Source organism: Apteryx rowi, unplaced genomic scaffold (genome assembly GCF_003343035.1).
Source record: "Apteryx rowi isolate R43461 unplaced genomic scaffold, aptRow1 scaffold_158, whole genome shotgun sequence".
Classification (NCBI taxonomy): domain Eukaryota; kingdom Metazoa; phylum Chordata; class Aves; order Apterygiformes; family Apterygidae; genus Apteryx; species Apteryx rowi.
Window position 1 is genome coordinate 1,641,369 of NW_020447841.1, and position 7,899 is coordinate 1,649,267.

The 7,899-nt window shown below is 37.6% G+C and overlaps 1 protein-coding gene across 1 annotated transcript in view; it reads right to left on the minus strand.

Annotated features, from left to right (window-relative positions):
• The window catches only part of PRKCE (protein kinase C epsilon), a 194,732-nt gene extending 187,092 nt beyond the window's left edge, over positions 1-7,640 (minus strand). The window contains exon 1 of the mRNA XM_026059495.1: positions 7,582-7,640. The gene's annotated coding sequence lies outside the window, so the exon portion shown is untranslated. The remainder of the gene's footprint in view (positions 1-7,581) is intronic.
• Positions 7,641-7,899: the final 259 nt, after the last annotated feature.

Consider the following 7,899-nt stretch of genomic DNA (forward strand, 5'->3'; position numbering starts at 1 on the left):
AACATCCTCTCAGAGCCCATCAAGCACCCCAGGATTGGTAGCTGATGGCTGCCTAGAAAGTATTTGATGAATTCTGATGAATCCTGTAGGAATGGTCATGTTAATAAACTCCTCAAAAAGTAGAAATAAAACATGTTAAAACTTAACTCATACAAAGTGCTCTCTGTAAGCACGGAGCTACCACTGGTGTAATGCATTCAAAGCAGCAAAGTGAGGGAAATAACTGGCTAAAAGAATGACACCATTTCTGAGGACACTGTCCCTGCAAAACCAAGAACTGAGGTGGGGAAGGCATAGCTCCTTGGGAGTTGTTGCCTCAGGAGTCACAAGGTTTTGACAGTCAGTCAGTACCTGTATTTCACTGAGCCTTATGTAGGAAGAACTAGTATAGAGCAGATAACAGTAACATCCCTAGTGACAGCCCACTCCCGATAGTAGACAGCAGTGAAAAGGATATAAATGCATCATTTTCCAGGTCTTCCCTTCCACAGTGTACGTGTCAGCCCCTAACACATCTTGATGTGAAGCACAAAGGTCATGTGCGAGTTCCCTGCCTGACTTCGCTACCTGAATACCTGCCGGAAGAGGGTTATACGAGACGAGCCGCAGGTGCAATGGCCTGGCGCTGCAGCTCCTGAGGGAGCCCACAGGCACCGCACAGCTCCTCCGCACTGAGGCGCAAGCAGCCTGCAGCAAAACTGCACGTGAGCGCTCAGGACAGAAGAGAACAAGTGAAAAAGAATAAAAACATCACAGAAGACACTATTAGGATTGTCCGTAAAAGCARCGCAATCCCAGGCAGACTTGCACCTCAAACAGAAGACGACCAAATACAGTGCTAACAGATCCCAGTTTCATCACGCCAGTAGCTGGCGGCCCATGGTTGAGAGCAGAGATATATAGAAAGAAAGGCTTCAATTCGCCCAGCTGCCACTGCTTTCCAAAAGGTTCTCTTTCAGCAACACCGTAAATTGGCCTATTCCCAAAATGGCAACAATCAGAGATAACTTAAGAAAACTGTCAAAATTGTATTAGCAATCGAAGAAGTCAGTGAAAGAAAATGCTGCTCTTCACTATGGTAGACTGCTAAAACAACCAAACAAAAAAGCCTAGTTCATGGATATATGTTACTTAGAGATTTCTAGGCATGCACCTTCTGTTGTTCTCTGTTCAGACTGTGCCTATCACAACCAGACTTCATTTTCTAGGCCCATTTAGCATAACAAGCATAATTAATGACGATGATGACAAAACAATATAAGGAACAAGAGTTCTGACAAATGGATACATTAGGAATCGCAGAGACAGTTTGCAGCCCATGGGGTACATTATACTAACAGAGCTTCGCAAAAAGATGCTACACCTGGAACAGAAATACAATTCTTCCTGCTCTATTGATTCTACCAAAGTTGGATGCCTGGAATAAATCCTGTGGATATCTTGATTAACAGGATCCATGTTAAAGATTTATCAGGTATGAAACATAAATGACATTAAAAAAACCAACAACATATCCTGCTTCCGCTAACACTATTTTCCTTGCTTCTGCAGAACTTGTGCCGTAACATGTATGTCAATCAGCAATATCTGTATCTGCAGAACTGATAGCATTCAGGCAACTGAGCTAACTGGGAAACCTCTTCCGAACCACATATTTTGACTTAGGTATTAAATACATAACCTAATTATTTTAGGGATTTCTTGGCTGGATATTTCAATGCAAAAGGCCAAATAATCAACTTACAGAAAATATTTTGTATTCATGAAATATAGCCATGACTTCAGCTAAAAGACTCTGCTGTAAAATATCACCTTAAGTTCTTCATCCTGTGAAATATAAGTATCTTAACAGCAGATGAATCTGAATAGATGAATGTATTAGAAGATGTAATCTTTTGTGACTACAAAATTTGTAGACATAACCCAAAACTTTCACCAGGCAGCTTTCTGCAGTACCTACCACCTATAGCATGAGCTGTGGTATTTTATTGGAATTTAACTGCCCACTCTTAAGTGCAGAATCTGTAATTGTATAGAAAGACAATTACATAATATGAATTCAGGCACCTAACAATGATAATTAATCACCACAACTGATTAGACATAATATGTAGGAAAAGAGTTTTGAATAGTTCTTATTTAAAATTTTTATTACAGGTTACCTATAATAATAGTTAGAAAAAAACATTTCATTCGTTAAGGCCATTTTGCAATTCATTCTACAGTTACTGATTCAACACTGACATATTGTAAATGGTAATTTAATTTGCAAGTTGGTATAAAACTACCATAAGAAACTGTATACATGTGTGTCACACACAAACCAATAATTCCAAAGAAATATGACATCTGAGATGACAAAAGTAGCAAAGAGGCCATAAGCTTTCAAAAATAGCAGCTTCTGTCTTTCACTGTATATAAAACTGACTTTATTGAAAATGTTTTTAAWCATTCCTTGGGCAATTACCTCTTACTGATCTGATGGCCACCTGTTATCCAAGTTTATAAACTGAATCATTGTGTCATTGTACTGGTTATGTTTTAAACTTTGACTGCATTTGGATCTGGATCAGCTACACTGGAGCTCTTAAACATTTCTGAAATCATTAGAAAAAAAAAGTTCACTCACAAAATTTTATAAGCCCTAACTAAACCAGATCAAAAATATCACCAAAGAAGGTCAATAAAACAGTCAATGAGTGCATTTCAGCCTAGAAATAAAGCCTATACTACAGCACCACTGAATTAATATAGGAAAAACAAAAAACAATGTGACCTTAGACAATGACCAGCATCAAAGAAATAAGGCAGCATGTCTTAAAGGAGTCTCCTTTCCAGTCAAAGCCTGAGACACATACCCTTCTCCACAGCCCCGGCAGACATTGAAGATGTAAGACTGAAAACCAGCGCACACGTTAGATCTACTTTGTCAAGTAAACTCATAGAGAACACATATGACAGACCTTTCCCAAGCTAATTACTTCTTACTAACACTGGTCCACTATAAATCTTGCTCTATTAAAAAAATTACATAAAGTTATCAGATGTTTGGGTAACAGTGGAATTGACTGATTATGTTTGACAAGATATCCCAGAAGAGTGACAATGACAACCCATATTTTGAACTGGTCTCATAAAAGCAAGTTATCAGAAATGCTTATTCTTTCTTAAAGATCCTACATGCTTGCATGTGGCACAGTACACGGCCCAATGAAGTTAACAGAAAAATTCCAATTAATACTACTAGATGTGTGGCAGCTCTATAGAGATTTCATATTTCTGTTTGGCCAGCAAGGATTTGTTTTTAAATTATCCCTTAAAGTTCTTAGTTAACCGTTATTACTTGTCAATACTTAAGAAATCCAGTAAAAATACTACAAGTATAATCAAATCTTTGTATAAACAGATCTTTACTGATTAACTATTGTAGTTATTCTAATCTGTGTACCTATGCATACATCTACCTTTAGGAAGTTTCCACTGACACAGCTGTTTCCATTCATAGGAAACAAGTATATATTTACTCTGAATGCAGTGTCATTTTAAATAAGAAGCCCTATAGAAAGTAAAAAAATCCTGCAGATCAATTTTGGCAAAGACAATGTAAAGACCTGAATCACACATGCTATGGAAATATTGATTACATAGTTCAAAATGAAGAATTTCAAAAAGTATTTGAAGAGAGTTGTTTTCTCTGCCTCTTCTTCCTACATCAATGTCTATATTGTGAATTACCCCGATCTAAGCAGAATCTATGAAAAGAAGGACTTGCTGTCTCATGCAGCAAGGCAAGACATCTAAGTTTCTCACCTACAGAAATTATGCATGCCCTCAGTGAGGTGTTTAGAAAAGCCTAACAACATGAAGATGTGCAACTAAGACTTAGGCGCATATGCAGCAAAGCATACTGAGTGTTTGCAGAACTGGTTTTGAAAGCACAAATATGGGGATATTCAAATTTTAGCAGTAAAATTGGAATCCTAACATTTGAGAATATCACCTTCTGTGTGATAAACAGCTCATTTAGCATTTTGTCTTCAATATGTGGGCTAGATTGTTCCTACTACAGAATTTGTAAGAGATTGCGACAATAGTTTCTCACCCTCCCCCTCAACGCAGAACAAGCATTCAGAAGCAGGCTCCAAAATGGGACTAGTTTAAAAAAAAAGTGATGATAAAAATGATTGTTGGGTTTGCTGTTGTTGCTAGGGCTTTTTATGTAGTTTTCTTCCCACTTCTCAGACTTCAGTATTTGTGTCTTCCAACCATTTGCCACTTCAAAGACTAGAATTGAATGAGAACAAGTTCCAGGAGATGATTTTTTCAGAACAAATCCAAATACCTTGAGATTTGAACAATCCACTGTTGGCAATGCTGCAAGATATATCCAGTGGAGAGCAGTCTAAAGCCTTGGGCTTTCAAGGCTGCCTCCTCACAACCGCAGTGTTACCGCTGCAGAAGTAGAGCTTCTCCTTCAGGCTGCTTTGAAAGGAAATTTCACAATGTAGAAAATGGCAGGCAAGCTAACATAGCTCTATAAGCTCCCATGGATTTCTAGCTTGTCTTTAGATTGGGAGAAAAATCATAAGTAGCAAAGCCAGCAACCCTTTTTTCTATGGTTCCACATAATAATACCTGCCAGATTCCTATATTGATATCTCAACAAGTCTAGCAATATGACAAGGACAGGTAGAAATATTCTTTACCTCCATTTGTAATGTGACATATTTCCATCTTTTCTTTACACCTAAACCACAGGAGTGATGAAAGTCCACAAATGAGTCAGTTCAGAGGAGTGGGAAGGAGGAAGAGGCGAAATTGTGGACTTCCGTTGAGGAAGTCAGACTATAACAACAAACTGTTTTCATTATTCTGCCATACAAGCACAAGCAGCACAGAGGGATAAACAATGGGCCTGCTCTGGGACAGACTTTTTAATATACTGAGAAACATGCAAGATGATTGCTTCTTCCAGCTAAAATTCTTGCTACAACTATTTTTATTTTTGTAAATTATCAACATTTTTTTCTCCAGAATCAGAGGTGAAATATTGACATAATGGGACTTAAAGTTGGTGAATATTGTGCACTCACCAATAGGTATTGACGGTCTTTCATAAGTCCCAGTAAGGACCTTTCTGATCAGCTTGGTACTTTTGCACTTTTGGATGACAGTCTGCAGTTCCTACAGCTTCCTAGGGGAATTACAGTTATTCGGCAATGGTGGAAGTCCTTAACTGTGGGTTCGGAGAATGTAGATGGGTTTAGATGCAGATCCAAATTTCCATATGCTAACACATTACCTTCCTCTGTTAAGAAAACTCACTTCAGAGGCAATTCTGCCTGAATAGACTGAAGTATCGAGCTCTTGGTTACCACTAATTTTTGAAGACTACTACCAAAAACTTCTAAAACTTAAAATGAAACGCCCTTATATGATTCCTTTATTTTTTTTTAAGAAAATAATGGCTTTATATCAAGATTCACTCAGCATGAAAAGAATACTGTATATTCTGTTATAACTCACAATGGAGGCCAGAGTTCAAAAACAAAAGTCGTGGTTAACAAATTAGGTCAAAAGTAGGAATTACCTCAACCAACCTTAGCCACTCAAAAGTCATGCATTTACTCTAACCATAATCCTATGCTATTTTTGTAGTCAATGTGTACATACAGAGTAAGATAAACTTGAGATACATAAAACACTTAAAAGGATGTATATGTGTGCGTGTGTGTATGTATGTATGTATATAGACATATGTGTGGTTAAGTGTCTCTGCTTACTACAGGAGGACTCATATGGTGGCTGTGTTAGACTAGGTGCTTCACTTTAAGATAGCTGAAGTGAAAAGAGCCTCATCCAAAATTAGCTAATCTCAGCCCTAATAAAGGATTCTACAAACAGAATTTCACAATGGTGCTACCAAAACACCATTAAACAAGTTTATAGACTGCTGTACAAAATTGGTCCAGCTTCCCTTGTGAGGAAAACTAACTTTCCTAGAGAATTTTGCAATACTTCCACACAACACTTTTCCATAGTTACTTAAGTGCATGGGAAAGCTCTAAAAATACACAAGTTCTACAGCACTTTTCAAGCACAGAAACTTCTCTAGGGTTCTACCAAATTCATCCCTACTGAAGTCCCTTGGCCTTCCCATAAGACACCATTTCCTAAGCTTTTTTTCTTCAGGGGCCTACTTCCTTGCAAGCTTTCTTATTCTTATGCTCCCCTTCTATGCTAGTGTAGCAACACAAATCCTAGTTCTGCAAATTTCTTTCCAAGCATCTTTTAAAGGCCATAGGCTAATGCACCACATAACATAGGAAACATTACCATAGCCAATTTCTTTCTGCCTAAAAGATTATAAAGTCTTAAGAACTTCTGAAAAACAATAAAACACAAATTTTCCTGCCCCCTGACAATCCAACATGCCAGAACTCATCTTGGGATGGTACAGTAACACTACTGGGTTGGATATTAACTAACTATAAATGGAAGCTTTGAAGAACATCTACCTGCCCTATGACAGAATCAAATTAATATTACTAATCACTTTTTAGTTCTAAAATTGACACAACAATTAGCAAGATATGTGGAAACTACAGGTGAAGTCATGGCTGCTACTTATGTAGTACAAAAAAAAGGGGGAGAGTAGGTCTTATGCGGGCACACGGGTATAAGATGCAGTCTGAATAATGGTTGCTTTGTTTTTAAATTCAGGATTTAGTGCAGTATGTGTTTTTGCAAGCTACTATTAGTAATAGGTCAGACTACAGCAATTCATTATGAAGAGCAGAAAGATAAACACATTCTTCTGCTGTTTCTCAACTATGCCAGGCAAAATAATTTCATTTTGTTCCATTTTCTGTTTCAGCTCCTGTCAGGATTTATGTGAATCTTCTTTATGTGCTCTGAACCAATAATAACCTTGTTTAGAAGAGCTCTATGAGCTACTGGGCATAGTAGCCTATGTCTCAGAGGACACTCATAAATTCTTCATAAATTTTCATATTTCTATCATATAACACCTGACTCTCCTCCCACTTAAAAACAGCAGAAAAATGTCTGAAGAAGTTAATAAATATGTTTCTTCCCAATTTCTTGGGTTTCCTCCAACATGTAACTACCGGGTCATTAATACAAAAACATGTCTTATCATTACAACAATTGTGCTCCTTACTTTACTTGGAARAGAAAACATTTAGTGGAAAAATATCAAATATTAGGATAAACTTAAAAAGCAAATACACTCTTTTCCCTCTGTTTGACATCTCACCATCTCTTCCTATACAGTGGTTAGCATTCTTTCAAAGATAAGGATCAGGATGTTTCTTCTGGAAATTAATAGCTCTAATCTACTCTCATTTGGTTATTATCCTTTTAGCTGGTATTGTTACTATCAGTGATTAATGGGGTAAGATGCACAGCAACTGCTCATCGACTCACAGGCACATTAATCAAAATGCGTTCACCATAAGAGGGTATTGGCACAGAGCACCTTCTCTAATACCTCCATTACAGAGATCCTTGGAAGATTCCATTCATGAAAGAACCAGATACAATATCGTAAGTCCCTACCTTCACCTGATGATCCTGAAAGGTCTATGATGACATATACTCTCCCTTCTGGCTCCAAGTCAATCTGCAATCAAGAAGAGAATTAAAATACAACTTAGAATGGCTCCCAAAGCAAGCTATTGCACATGCAGGAAACAAAGTTTCCAAAACCCTTGAAGCCAAAGTGTAGACAGGACACATGGGCAGTTCTATAGTTCACTAAAAACAGTCTCTCCATCTTTTGCAAATAACAAACATGCTCTAATAGAAGAGGTGTTGAGTACCCTGCACCTTCACTGAAGTAAAACACAAATGCAAGTCCTTAGCACTTTGAAAGCT